Here is a 16,017-nt window from a genome sequence, read left to right on the forward strand (position 1 = left end):
CGCCCTCTACCAGTCAGAGCACAGCACTGCTCCTGGAAGTTCCAGTGCTGCACAGAAGAGGCCATTTCATTCCAAGAACGCGTGTTTTAGAAATCATGGAAATGCTGAGAGGAAACATGGACTCCTTCACCACCCCTGTGAGAACTTAGGACTTTTTTTTAGCTCTGAGGGCCTTCAACCACCTGCAGAGAAAGTGCTACATAAGCAACAGTTCCAGCGAGGAGGAGGGAGCATCCGAGGGGAGCCCTTTCTTCCAGCCGTTGATGGATATGCCGGAACCCGACCCTGAAACCCAACTGAGGAAGACTGACGAGCATGACGGCCTCTCATCGTCCACCCCCCTGGACTCTCTCCAATTTATCCACATCCTCTCTGTAGTGAAGGGCCCAAAACTGGATGCAATATTCCAGATGTGGCCTCACCAGTGCTGAATAGAGGGGAATAATCACTTCCCTCAATCTGCTGGCAACGCTCCTACTAATGCAGCCCAATATGCCATTAGCCTTCTTGGCAACAAGGGCACGCTGTTGACTCATATACAGCTTCTCATCTACTGTAAGTCCTAGGTCATTTTCTGCAGAATTGCTACTTAGCCAGTTGGTCCCCAGCCTGTAGCAGTGCATGGGATTCTTCTGTCCTAAGTGCAGGACTCTGCACTTGTCCTCATTGAACCTCATCAGATTTCTTTTGGCCGAATCCGCCAATTTGTCTAGGTCACTCTGGATCATATCCCTATGCTCCAGCATATCTACCTAGTCTCTGCGAACTTGCTGAGGGTGCTATCCATCCCATCATCCAGATCATTAATGAAGATGTTGAACAAAACCGGCCCTAGGACCAACCCCTGGAGCACTCCGCTTGATACTGGCTGCCAACTAGACATCAAGCCATTGGGCACTACCCGTTGAGCCCAATGATCTATCCAGCTTTCTATCCAGCTTACAGTCCATTCATCCAATCCATACTTCTTTAACTTGCTGGCAAGAATACTGTGGGAGACCATATCAAAAGCTTTGCTAAAGTCAAGGTATATCACATCCACCACTTTTCCCATATCCACAGAGCCAGTTATCTCATCATAGAAGGCAATCAGGTTGGTCAGGCATGACTTGCTCCTGGTGAATACATGTTGACTGTTCCTGATCACTTTTCTCTCCTCCAAGTGCTTCCAAATGGATTCCTTGAGGACCTGGTTGCAAAACCATTGGTTTGGTTTGTTTCAAACAGGGTTTTTTTTATTCTGCAAAATGTGATGTGTGTTTTTAAAATGGGTTGTTTTACAATTAGTTTTAATATTTAAATTGTTGTTGGTGATTCAGGGGGCCTATGCTAGAGATAAGTGTGGGTTTTTTAAAAGTATTTGGTTGCAAACTCTTGGTTTGGTGTGTTTAAAACTGCTGAGTTGGTTTTTGTGTGTGTATGTGTTCGGGATCCGCGCAAGACATCGGAGTGGATTTTTTTAAAAGTATATGGTTGCAAACTATTGGTTTGGTTTGTTCCAAACTAACGGGGTTTTCTACTCTGCAAAATGTGATGTGTTCTTAAAACGGGTTGTTTTAAAATTAGTTAGTATTTAAATTGTTGTTGGTGATTTAGGGGGCCTGTGCAAAACATGGTTATGGTGGGGGATTTAAAAAGTATTTTATTGCACATTTTAGTTTTGGGTGCATGGTGGAAATGTCCTTGTATTAAAAAATGTCTAGGTTTTAGAGAAACACTAGTGGTAGAAATAAACTAAAACCTGTGTTTGTTGTACAGCCTGAAATGGATTATTTTGTTTTAAAGCTGTGATTTTTTAAATAGAAAAATCCTAATGAGTATTTTATTTTTTAAGTTTACAAGACAGTTTCATATGTTTTATAATAATAATGTTGTCTGCTCCACTATATGATCAAAACATGAGAGATCCTTAGGCCAGAGGGTAAACAAGCTCAAAAGAAAAAGGAAAATTCACCAGCATCAACGGCTGATGGATGGATGAATCCCAGTAAATATAATTTGCTTATTGGTTTGGTTATTTGATGAGGTTTTGCATTTTAAGCAAATACATAGGTGTGGGTAAGAAAGATGTTAAGTTTTGTAAAATGTTTATTTGATGCTAAATTGGAATCTCTCTGCTTTTCTTAATCAGGCATGGGCAGCTCTCCTGACAATGCTGTAGTCAGAGCTACAGGGACACCTCCACCAGAACCAGAAATCTGCTCTGAGACCTTTAACAACAACAACGCCAATGCAAAACAGCACAAGAGCGCAGACAAAGCACCAGGGCAGTCCATAGCTCATATACGTCAAACCCAAGGACAAAACAAAAGACTCTGGTAAAAAGCAACCACAACTCCAGTTCCTCAGCGGTCAACACAAACACCAAACCCTGAGAAAACTGTGAGGGAAAACACACACATTCACAAACCCAGAGCTTGTGCTTTAGAGGTTGTGAATGTGAACAAAAACACACACATTCACAAACCCGGAGCATGTGCTTCAGGGGTTGTGAATGTGAACAAAAACACAAAAAGAAAAGGAGTACTTGTGGCACCTTAGAGACTAACCAATTTATTTGAGCATGAGCTTTCGTGAGCTACAGCTCACTTCATCCACTTTATGCATCCGATGAAGTGAGCTGTAGCTCACGAAAGCTTATGCTCAAATAAATTGGTTATTCTCTAAGGTGCCACAAGTACTCCTTTTCTTTTTGTGAATACAGACTAACACGGCTGCTACTCTGAAACAAAAACACACATATTCACAAACCCGGAGCACATACTATAGGGAAAAACCAAGGACTGAAAGCTCCTGTGGTGCTGGGGTATCTCCTTATGACGTATCTGAAAATTATTACGAACCATTCTCCTAACACAATAAGCTCGGCACAGCTCTTCAGTATTCTAAAAAGATTTGGGGAAAATGTGATGCTTTGTTCAGAAAGCTGATGGATGTTGTATCTTTAGAGGTTCTAAAAGAAAGGAGGACTGGAAACTACAACAAAAATGTAAAAGCTCTTGGGGTGACTTTTTGAAAACTACTTCAATTTTTCCAGAGGGTGGCTCTGAGCAGGCTGACTGGTCGCGAAAAGGGGCATCCTGAAGGGTACATATCAGCTAAGGTGTAAACAAAAGGGGGAGAAGCATTTGGGGGATAAACAGATGGCTGCCCAAAATTTACAGGCCAGGGTTGCTGTAAAATTCTTTTAAAAGGGTAAAGAGGTGATGAGGAGAAAAAAAACAAAAAAAGAGATGCCCCCTACTGGAGGCTCTCAAATGGTGTGTCTGAGAATGGGGAGGCAGAATCTGATCTGCAGGGTGGTGGTGACTCTCACACAGAGTCTGATATCAAAAATTCCCCAGAAGGTTCTTGAGATGGGCCCATCTACTCCTGATGATCCTTGCGGTGGCCCCTCAGAGTCTGACTCTCAAATAGCATCTGACGTAGAAGACGCAGCTGATGGTCCCATAGAGGAACCCCAAAGTAACCCTGAAAATGCAGATGCAGACCCCCAAACAGACGTGTATATGGAGAGAGTGAGAAGTTGGCAATGGGAATTACCTAGATTTGGGGGTTCGGTATATTGTGAGGAATTTCATTTTGTCAATCTTGAGTGCATAAACTCAGCTCAGCAGGTCATTGAAGCCATACGCAGGGAATACCGTTAGTTCTCAAAGACGTCAACAGTAGGGTAGTCCCCTGATGATTACATTCAGTTATGTTTACAGAGTCATACTTTAACCAACCCTTTCTTTTCAGTTAGACAGTTACTGAGGGAAAAGATGTGCATAGAACTGATAACTCAGGGTAGTAAACTAATGTGTGTGGAAGTTAAGGCCCTGGGCATTTGTTTTATAAACTCTTTAAACTTCTTGGCCATGAAGCTTAGCAAGCTCCCACAGGTGATGGGGTTTGCAAAGGGTATTTCCCACTTTTTTTAACACTTTAGAAAACCAAAATTATGTGGGGCCTATGCCCAGGGTGTTGCATTATGACGTAGACAGCACAACGCCCAGGGAGAAAGCAGAATTTCTTTACTGGTATTGGGACAACAGATATGAGACATTTGACTTGCAGAAAGAGCTCACGTATTATTGTCAGCAGGGCGTCAAAATTTTGAGATGGGCCTATATCCTGTACAGAGAAGAGATCATGAGAATGACAGAGACAGGAGATATTGTAGAGAGAGGCCCTGGTAAATTCACAGAGGTAAAATTGTGTATAGATCTTTTCTGGTACATAACAGTGGCATCTGTCTGCATGGCTATGTACAGGTTTATGTTTTTGCAGCCTAACACAGTAGTTCTTCTCCCTCCAGACAACTATCACAGGCAGAAAAAGAGATATTCGACCCCTTCTATTCAGTGGCTGTTGTATACTGCTCACAAAGAAAATATACAGATACAGCATGCTTAACGGGGTGGGAAATTACAGGTAGGCCCCTAATTTCTAGACCAGGGTTGGCAAACTTTTTGGGCCGAGGGCCACATCTGGGTGGGGAAATTGTATGCAGGGCCAGAGCAGGGAGTTGGGAGTGCAGGGTGTGAGAGTGGGTGCGGTGTGCAGGAACAGGCTCAGGGCAAGGGCTTGGGGCAGAGGAGGGATGCTGAGTGTATGAGGGGGCTCAGGGAATGGGATTGGGGTGTAGGAGGGGTGCAGAGTGTGGGAGGGAGCTCAGGTTAGGGGTTTGGGGTGCAGGAGGGGTGCGGGGTGTGACAGGGGGCTCAGGGCAGGGAATTGGATGCAGGAGGGGTGCAGGGTGCGGTGGGGGCTCAGGGCAGGGGGTTGGGGAGCAGGAGGGGTATGAGGTGCAGGCAGGGGGCTTAGGGCAGGGAGTTGGGGGGCAGGGTGCAGGAGGGGTTCAGGCTCTGGCCCAGCGCTGCTTACCTAAAGCGGCTCTGGGGTGGCAGCTGTGCGCACCGGGGCCAGGGCAGGCTCCCTGCCTGCCTGTCCTGGCCCCACACCGCGCTGCTCCGGGAAGTGGCTGGCACCACGACCCTGCATGGCCGCTGGGGAAGGGTGGGGCACAGGGCTCCGCCCACTGCCCTTGCCGCACCTCCATGTACCTCCCCCGAAGCTCCCATTGGCCCCACTTCCCCATTCCCAGCCATTGGGAGCTGCAGGGGCGGTGCCTGGAGGCAAGGGCAATGCACGGAGCACCCCCCAACCCTGGGGCCTCAGGGACGTGGTGCCGGCCACTTCTGAGAGCAGCACAGGGCCTGCGGCACCACGGGGGGCAATCCCGCGGGCTGGATCCAAAGCCCTGATGGGCCAGCTCCAGCCCGCGGGCCGTAGTTTGCCCACCCCTGTTCTAGACAGTTACGCCATCATTGATGGGGTATGCACAGCCTTTGAGTTTAATGGGTGTTTTTTCCACGGCTGTGTCACCTATTATTGTGAAAAAGCACAGAACCCAATGGGGACAACTCTTGGGTTTCTTTATTACAAGACGCAGCTCAAGACCGACTATCTGAAAAGACTTGGTTATGTAGTGAGGACTGTCTGGGAGCACGAATGGTGATGATAGAAACAGACAGGGAGCATGCAGATTTCTTAAACAAAGCCCAGCGGCCTCAGCCTCTCGTGCCTACGGATGCTCTTTTGGAGGGGAGGACGAATGCTATGCGCCTATATTACAAACCTAACCCCAGTGAAGAAATCCACTATTATGATTTTACCAGCCTGTATCCTTTCATAAAGAAAACCAGATACCACCGTATCGGACACCACAGTATAGTTCATGACAAATTTGGACCCCTCGCAAATTATTTTGGAATTGCGAAAGTTACAGTGTACCCTCTGTGAGGCCTTTTTTTCCCATTGTTACCTGTCAGAGTGAGTGGCAAACGTATGTTCCCGCTATGCCAAGCCTGTGTGGAAACCAAGCAGCAGGAGACGTGCACCCATACTGATGGGGAGAGGGCCATCTTGGAGACTTGGTGCACCTGGTGGAATTGAACACGTCCACAGCAAGGGGGTAAGCGGTGGCTGAAATCTGGCATTTTGAAGAAAAATCTGACAAACTCTTTTCAGAGTACATAAAATTACATCTCCACCAGAAACAAGAGGCTTCAGGGTATCCCAGCTGGTGCGCAGACAAAGAAAAACAAAATAAATATGTTAACGATTTCTACCGGAAAGAAGGTGTATGTTTATGTCAACATGAGAACATTTTTAAACCCCACTAAGTGCCAAATCGCTAAGCTGTTTTTAAATTCTCTGTGGGGTAAATTCGGCCAAAGAACAAACCTACCCAATACCAGCATCATGAGACACCCTGACAAACACTTTCAGTGCCTGTTTTCCCACAGTTACGAGGTTTCATCCTGCGAGTTTATCTATGATGAAACAGCATGCGTTTCTTGGAAGCATGCAAAAGACCACTGACTCAGTCTCTGGTAATACCAACATCTTCATAGCCTGTTTCACCATCGCTTATGCCCGCTTAGAACTATACATCCTGCTACACAGGCTGCAAGAGCAGTGCCTATACCATGACACTGACTCGGTGATATTTGTGAAAAGGGAGGGTGACTGGAACCTTCCTCTGGGGGATTATTTAGGGGACCTCACAAGTGAGATCCCGCCAGATCAACACATCACCGAGTTTGTGTTAGCCGGCCCGAAAACATACGGGTACAAGCTGTCAGGAGGAAAGGCCTGTCTGAAAGTCCAAGGGATCACCCTGAACGTAGCAAACTGTGAAAAGATCAACTTTGACAGTTTGAAAAATCTAGTCCTGGACTATAGCGTGGCCCTAGGAGAGAACACCCCAAAAAAGATAGAAGTGCAGCAGCCCTCTATTGTAAAGAACAAAGATCAGTGGCAAATAGAGACAAAGACCTTTAAGAAAACACAGAAAGTCGTTTACAACAAGTGGGTCCTCGGAGAGGGGTTTAAAACCCTGCCCCCTGGCTTTTGAAAATGGATACGAGGTGGAAACACCCCTTTTCTGTAATTCTCACAGGGCCTAGCAACTGCAGGGAAAAGTTATTTTATAAAAAATGTGTTGGATCATGCCGAACGAACGCTGTCTGTTATGCCTGAGAACATGATGTGGTGTTACAGTTGCTGGCAACCTCTGTATAAAGAACTGCTAGGTAAATATCCCTTTATCAGTTTTGTGGAGGGGCTGCCTGAGGTTTTTGACGATGACTGTTTGTTTCCTACTAAGAAAGTAAATATGATTATCCTAGATGATCTGATGAACTCCGCTTGTGAAAGCGATGAAATCGAGAAAGCTTTTACCAAGTACATGCATCACAGTGCTGAGGACTTGAACCCCAGACGGCATGGTTTGTTGTTTGACCGCAGAGAGACAGGCAATATCAGCAAGGTTTGAACACAAGCTTTTTATTGAAGAGTGCACATAATAATAGAGAGCAGCCCGTTTTCAAGGAGAACCAGCTATTTTTTAGGCAAAACTAATAGGTTTTTATGGACAGGTTTGTTGCGTTACAGATTATTTATGAAGTAGCTTAAACTTTTCTTTTTTTGTTAGTTAAAAGTTTTTTATTATGCATGCATACTTATTTTTTATTCAACAGGAACCTGAGCATTATGTATATAGTTCAGAACTTATTTTTCAGGGGAAAAAAGAGTTGCATGATTAACCTAAACACAAAGTACATGGTTCTGTTCAAAAACTCCAGGGATAAATTACAAATCGCTATGCTTGCTCAGCAAATGTACCCCGGCAAAGCGCAATTCTTTCTAGAAGCTTTTAAGGATAATACCAAAAGACCTTATGGCTACCTGGTGGTGGATTTAAATGCTTCCACACCAGAAGTTTATAGACTAAGAACCAATCTTTTCCCTCCAGACTGCCGGCAATTTATACTTTGAAAAGACAGCAGCCGGGTACAAAAAGAGATGAATTATCGGCAGGCCCTTTTTAACAGCCAGGGTTGCTGACCGAAAACATGTCTAGCTGCGTGAAGAAAAAATTACCTAGCAAATTGTCCCCGCAGCAAGGAAAGGCTATCCTGTGTTCGGCCTCTGACGATTTAATAGTGGACATCTCAGAAATAGCACTCAATACCTTAAAAGGAAATGTACTTTTGACACAGAATCAAGTGTGTGTGCTGAAAAAGAGATGCACACTTATAAAAACTTTGTGTAATAAAAAGGTTTCACTTAAAAGAAAGAAGCATCTGGTGAAGCAGTCTGCGGGGTTTGTTCTGCTCTGTTAAGTTTTGCTATCCCTCTGATAACGGGGCTTTTGACTAATCGATAATGGAGTATGAAGGAAAAATTTACCTGGTGCCCAGCCACCAGTTGGAGCAATTAAGAGCTCCCTCTCTGGTGGAGGAAAATATCAGAATGACCACAACTCGCTTACTGGTTGCTGAAATGAAGTCTATTCTTCAAAGGACTGACTTAGTCGAATACAAAGAGGGACAATCAGCGAGTTATCTCAAGTGCCTAAACACAAATGCAAGAAGCCTGGGAAACAAGCAGGGAGAACTGGAAGTCCTGGGACAGTCAAGGAATTATGGTGTGATTGGAATAACAAAGACTTGGTGGGATAACTCACATGACTGGAGTACTGTCCTGGATGGATATAAACTGTTGAGGAAGGACAGACAGGGCAGAAAAGGTGGGGGAGTTGCACTGTATGTAAGAAAACAGTATGACTGCTCAGAGCTCTGGTATGAAACCGCAGAAAAACCTGAGAGTCTCTGGATTAAGGTTAGAAGCATGAACAACAAGAGTGATGTCGTGGTGGGAGTCTGCTATAGACCACTGGACCAGGGGGATGAGGTGGATGAGGCTTTCTTCTGGCAACTAACGGAAGTTACTACATCGCAGGCCCTGGTTCTCATGGGAGGCTTCAATCACCCTGATATCTGCTGGGAGAGCAATACAGCGGTGCACAGACAATCCACAAAGTTTTTGGAAAGTGTAGGGGACAATTTCCTGGTGCAAGTGCTGGAGGAACCAACTAGGGGCAGAGCTCTTCTTGACCTGCTGCTCACAAACTGGGAAGAATTAGTAGAGGAAGTAAAAGTGGATGGGAATCTGGGAGGCAGTGACCATGAGATGGTCGAGTTCAGGATCCTGACACAAGGAAGAAAGGAGAGCAGCAGAATACAGACCCTGGACTTCAGAAAAGCGGACTTTGACTCCCTCAGGGAACTGATGGGCAGGATCCCCTGGGAGAATAACATGAGGGGGAAAGGAGTCCAGGAGAGCTGGCTGTATTTTAAAGAATCCTTATTGAGGTTACAGGGACAAACCATCCCGATGTGTAGAAAGAATAGTAAATATGGCAGGTGATCAGCTTGGCTTAACAGTGAAATCCTTGCTGATCTTAAACACAAAAAAGAAGCTTACAAGAAGTGGAAGATTGGACAAATGACCAGGGAAGAGTATAAAAATATTGCTCAGGCATGCAGGAGTGAAATCAGGAAGGCCAAATCACACCTGGAGTTGCAGCTAGCAAGAGATGTTAAGAGTAACAAGAAGGGTTTCTTCAGGTATGTTAGCAACAAGAAGAAAGTCAAGGAAAGTGTGGGCCCCTTACTGAATGAGGGAGGCAACCTAGTGACAGAGGATGTGTAAAAAACTAATGTACTCAATGCTTTTTTTGCCTCTGTCTTCACGAACAGGGTCAGCTCCCAGACTGCTGCACTGGGCACCACAGCATGGGGAGGAGGTGACCAGCCCTCTGTGGAGAAAGAAGCGGTTCAGGACTATTTAGAAAAGCTGGATGAGCACAAGTCCATGGGGCCAGATGTGCTGCATCCGAGAGTGCTAAAGGAGTTGGCGGATGTGTTTGCAGAGCCATTGGCCATTATCTTTGAAAACTCATGGCGATCGGGGGAAGTCCCAGACGACTGGAAAAAGGCTAATGTAGTTCCCATGTTTAAAAAAGGGAAGAAGGAGGACCCTGGGAACTACAGGCCAGTCAGCCTCACCTCAGTCCCTGGAAAAATCTTGGAGCGGGTCCTCAAGGAATCAATTCTGAAGCACTTAGAAGAGAGGAAAGTGATCAGGAACAGTCAGCATGGATTCACCAAGGGCAAGTCATGCCTGACTAATCTAATTGCCTTCTATGACGAGATAACTGGCTCTGTGGATGAGGGGAAAGCAGTGGATGTGTTGTTCCTTGACTTTAGCAAAGGTTTTGATAAAGTCTCCCACAGTATTCTTGCCAACAAGTTAAAGAAGTATGGGTTGGATGAATGGACTAGAAGGTGGATAGAAAGCTGGCTAGATTGTCGGGCTCAACGGGTAGTGATCAATGGCTCATGTCTAGTTAGCAGCCGGTATCAAGTGGAGTGCCCCAAGGGTTGGTCCTGGGGCCGGTTTTGTTCAATATCTTCATAAATGATCTGGAGAATGGTGTGGATTGCACCCTCAGCAAGTTTGCAGATGACACTAAACTGGGAGGAGAGGTAGATACGCTGAAGGGTAGGGGTAGGGTACAGAGGGACTTAAACAAATTAGAGGATTAAGCCAAAAGAAATCTGCTGAGGTTCAATAAGGACAAGTGCAGAGTCCTGCACTTAGGATGGAAGAATCCCATGCACCGCTACAGACAAAGGACCGAATGGCTCAGCAGCAGTTCTGCAGAAAAGGACCTAGGGGTTACAGTGGACGAGAAGCTGGATATGAGTCAACAGTGTGCTGTTGTTGCCAAGAAGGCCAATGGCATTTTGGGATGTATAAGCAGGGGCATTGCCAGCAGATCGAGGGACGTGATCGTTCCCCTCTATTCGACATTGGTGAGGCCTCATCTGTAGTACTGTGTCCAGTTTTGGGCCCCACACTACAAGAAGGATGTGGAAAAATTGGAAAGAGTCCAGCGGAGGGCAACAAAAATGATTAGGGGACTGGAACACATGACATATGAGGAGAGGCTGAAGGAACTGGGATTGTTTAGTCTGCGGAAGAGAAGAATGAGGGGGATTTGGTAGCTACTTTCAACTACCTGAAAGGGGATTCCAAAGAGGATGGATCTAGACTGTTCTGAGTGGTAGCAGATGACAGAACAAGGAGTAATGGTCTCAAGTTGCAGTGGGGGAGGTTTAGGTTGGATATTAGGAGAAACTTTTACACTAGGAAGGTGGTGAAACACTGGAATGCGTTACCTAGGGAGATGGTGGAATCTCCTTCCTTAGAAGTTTTTAAGGTCAGGTTTGACAAAGCCCTGACTGGGATGATTTAGTTGGGGATTGGTCCTGCTTTGAGCAGGGGGTTGGACTAGATGACTTCCTGAGGTCCCTTCCAACCCTGATATTCTATGATTCTATGATTTAAACTTTATAGCGCTGTGCTTCAAAGGTACTTAACGTACATAAAGCAGAGTGATGTGGATAAAGGGAAAATAAGTCTGTTTCTATTGGAACAGGAACAGAGTTTGACTGCCAAACCCCAGAAACACCAAAGACCTCAGTCTCTGTTGCTCAGGAGGTGCTGGATAATATGAATAAATGTTATAAGACAAGTGCATTAGTATTGCTAAATAAGCTGGGCATGGATAAAAATATCTCTTCATGGAATGTGTACAAAGGCTTGGTGGTTAATGGTTCTAACATGCTCGACTTAGTCAGGGCCGTCACCCAGACACACTCTGCTCCTAGCAGACATGTACCTAAAGGGTGGGATGTGTTTATGAATGCCATGGCAGAACTGAACGTACTACCTTCCGTCATGGGCAGCGTGGCCTACACAGATCTTTTGGAACGCCTCAAGGCCTCGACTGCTGACACTGGGGTTGATCAAGAAACACTGACCCCTTTTTTGCCGTCTAAAAATGAAAATTGGCTAAAAGACCTGAATGGCTCAGTGTGTAATGTTTTTCATGTTCTAAAAAATAAATAAATTTAAAACTGGTCATGTTTTGCTTTAAATAAAATATTTCTATACTTTTTAAAAAAAATTAATATCTATGTGTACCTTTTCTGAATTGGTCTTTTTTTTTTTTTTGAACAAAGACCCACCAAACATCAATTGTCTTTAAACCCCTCACCTGGGGTGCTTTATTGGGTAACATGGCTATGAAAATCATTGCAAGATACACGTCTGGGTTTGCTGAACTATGTTTTGAGCTAGTGTAGGCATGCCCGAGAATTTACATTTTATATTTTTTACAAAATTCATCTCCATCCAGTCATTTTGCACTAAGTTGTTTGATCAGATTTTAAAATTGTATTCTAACGATAAACCCTTGCTACGGTGATATAAGAAAAACACGCACTGATAGCCGCAGTTGACAGAGCAGGGGTCTTGTAGCTGTCTAGTGTGAAATGCAATGCCGGTGGCATTTTTGTTTAAAAATTTCATAATGCTTCTAGGAAACAACACACTGTTCAGGGGGATACCCATATGAGTCAAAAAACTCTCCATGGTTACACTCCATGAGATACAAGGCGAGCCAGTGTTCACCCAGTTGGTTGTGTGGATGCGTGTTGCCCACCAAACCTAGGGGTCTCTGAGACAGCTTGCTGCCAGGGAGCCAATTGCAAGGGAACACATCTAAGAAATTCTCTTTTCTATAAGGGTCCACTGATAAGACGTGCGAGAGCTGCACGGTGTCCATATTCACATGTAGTCAAATGGAACATTTCTCCTTTGATCTATCTCTATGATGTTGTCAAAAACCCCATACACGATCATATTGACCTTGACCGTCAAAGCCTTCCCAAAATATATTTCTGCTCTCAGGTTCCCGGTTTTAATCAGGGAATAGTGATCTGCTCATTCCTGGTCAGGAGACAGGTCAAAGGCAAACAAGGCGTAATCCTGTGCAAACTCCTCACGGTCGATTAACAGAGAACAATCTTTCATGTGTTTACCAGCCGTCTGTACCAGATTCGTGTATTCTCTCACACAGCGTCGAGCGTCGAAGTCTGGTTGCAGAGGCTTGGTTGGTATCTGTTCACCATCCACATAAAAGGCCACAAAATTAATATCGTAATTTTTAAAATGAAAGGAGTTCTTAGCGTAACTTCTGCTAAAGGCATCATTATCCACAAACCCTAGGACAAGCATTTTGGGTAACTGTCCCAAGAACAGGTCCTCCTGCTTACTGACCCTGCTGCCCATGGGGATGTGAAACACTTTCATTCCCACACAGTCCACGGGGTATTTAGCATTAGTGGTAAGCAGGGCCTCCATGTGCCCCATGCGGATACCCAGGGCCACCCATACTTTCTTCACAAAAAGGGACGCTGATACAATGCACAGTTTAAAACCACACTGCCCATTAAACAGAAGGTGTCTTTACTGCTTGTCAGTTTAATTTTCACATCCACTCCGTTCAACAAAAGTTTTTCTTGGAAAAACAGGTCGGTCTGTAGATGACCCAACAGCTCTATCATCCTGCTCAGAGCTGTCAGCTTTGCCCACCTCACAAACCCTAGATTCACACCATCCAGCTCCATTTCTTAGTGTTGTCCAGGAGTGTCTTTGTAAAACAGGCTGATGGAAAATTGTGTGGCAAGGGTGTCGTCACTGTAATTGAGCACCGATGCTATAGAGGCCCTGTAAGGAAAACAGTTGTTGCTTTGGCTTACAAGGCAGTCTCCCAGCATGACATCCAACTGACTGAAAATAGATGCCACAGGGTAATTCACCAGGCCCACCTCGGCGTCCCCGACGAGTTCAGTTCTGTCTCATTTTACAATCTTGCAATAAAGGTACAGCAGCATGTTGTTTAAATCCATATAATCTATGCCATTCCCTGCTATAAAAAAGTCAATGGGGGCAGCCTCCATAACGACCGATAGAGGCGGCACCTTGATGTAGACTCTTTTCTCGATGCTGGTCTGAGTAGGGCCTATTTGGAACAAGTCTAGTTCGGATTTGGTGCACTTTTCAGACCAGCAGTGAACAAAAGCCATGTTGATTAAAATGTCATAACAGGAGAATGGAAAAGTCCCCCACAAACTGATGTTCTATGATATCCATTGTGACAAAGTTCCTCCTTTACCTTGGTGGATCTTGCGCTTATTGGTGGATTTGCTCGCCTTGGAGCTTCACAGCAGCCCTCAGCTTGGCCGTTTTACTGAACCCACAGTCCAGGTCGACTCCTCCTGTGTCTGACTAGGAGTTTGGAGGTTTGGGGGGAACCCGGGCCCGCCCTCTACTCTGGGTTCCAGCCCAGGGCCCTGTGGAATGCAGCTGTCGAGTGCCTCCTGGAACAGCTGTGCGACAGCTACAGCTCCCCAGGCTACTTCCCCATGGCTTCCTCCCAACACCTTCCTCCTGGTGTCTGATAATGTTTGTACTCCTCAGTCCTCCAACAGTATGCATTCTCACTCTCAGCTCCTAGTGCCTCTTGCTCCCAGCTCCTCACACACGCACCACAAACTGAAGTGCCCTGATTAGCCTGCCTTAATTGATTCTAACAGCTTCTTGATTGGCTGCAGGTGTTCTAATCAGCCTGTCTGTCTTAATTGTCTCCAGAAGGTTCCTGATTGTTCTGGAACCTTCCCTGTTACCTTACCCAGGGGAAAGGGACCTACTTAACCTGGGGCTAATATATCTGCCTTCTATTATTCTCTTGTAGCCATCTGGTACAACCCTGTCACACCATGCATAGAGACAAGGAGTTGAAACCTCCTGTGATGTCTTCAGAAAAGGAGATTTTTTGGACGCTGTGCTTGGGGCCCAAACCCAGAATGTTAGCTAGTTCCCCACCGGTAGAAAACATAAGTAAAATCAGCTGATTTAAGTCTAACTTTTCTACCCACAGGGTCGTAGTTCATGACCACCTCAGGCGGTCCAGGATGACGAGTCATGGTACTGTTCATGTGATCCAGTAATTCAGGTATGGACGAGTAATAACCTTGTTGTAGGATGAAACTCCATGCCATACCTCCAAAGGTGATTTCAAAAGGGGTGTCTTCGCTGATAGTGTTTCTGCTGTGTGGATATTGTATTTCCACTAACCCCACCTTCCAGGCACATGAGAGATCCAAGGGTTTAATTAGCCATATTGTAAAGTTTGAGCTGTGTTTTGGGGAAATTCCCCAGAGCTGGAGTTGTTGGGAAAAATGATGTAAAACCTGCCATCACTCATTTATCTCTCTCTCTTTGCAGGAGGAATAGTTTTTCTTCACGTCTAAATGTCACAGAGTTGAGAAGCATCCACGCAGCTGTTAAACTTATCAGGCCACCCCAACCATTTCACCAATAGCTGCTTTTTTCTCCCTTTTCCTTTCTCTGCTGTTAAATCCTATCTTGTTTGGGGTTTACTTTTTGTAATTCTTCAGGGTAAAAAGATCCAGTAACTGTCTCACCCTCGTAATCTTTTAATCGGTATACAGATCCCTGGCCCCTGGTTAAGGCTTCATCCACTATGAATATCTTATCGGTAAATGTCTGTTCATATCCTTTTTAAAAAGCTCCTTTGGTTTTAGATAGTCTCACGTGGCCACCTTTTTTAAAAGGGGCAACAACCAGATTTATTTTAAAACCGTCTCTGTAAACTGTTTTCCATACCTTCGGAGAATTTGAAGGGTTAACATCAGCAGGTCTGGTATATATAGTTCTGTGAAAGCTCTGGTTGTAACTCTTTATAAAGTCAGGTACCTTTAACATGTCGAGGTAGCAAAAGGTGTTATGGGCTGTAAAATATCTCTACATCCTAGCTTTTAAAGTTCTGTTAAATCCCTCCACAACCCCTACTTTTACTTTATTATTAGCAACAAAATGGTGAACGCCATGCTGCTTTAACAATCTGCTTAAAGGTTTGTTTAAAAATTCTTTCCCCCAATTGGTTCGTAATTGTTGAGGCACGCGACCTTCGCTGAAAATAGCTTTAAAGGCCTTGGATACCTCACCACCTGTCTTGTCTTTTCGGCCTATGGGCCAGGCATATTTGGATAGAATGTCTATCTCTGTTAAGATGGCCTTAAAACCACTGTTGTGTTTGGAGAACCAGTGCATATCCACCAAATCTGCCTTGAATTGCACATCCACATCTGAAACAATGGTCATTTATTTTAAAACATATTCGAGATGGTTTGTAAAAAGTGTAAGTGTCCTGGTCTGAAAGCCAAGCTGTTAACTGTCTTCTATTCA

This window comes from Chelonia mydas, chromosome 2 (assembly GCF_015237465.2).
Source record: "Chelonia mydas isolate rCheMyd1 chromosome 2, rCheMyd1.pri.v2, whole genome shotgun sequence".
NCBI classification, from domain to species: domain Eukaryota; kingdom Metazoa; phylum Chordata; order Testudines; family Cheloniidae; genus Chelonia; species Chelonia mydas.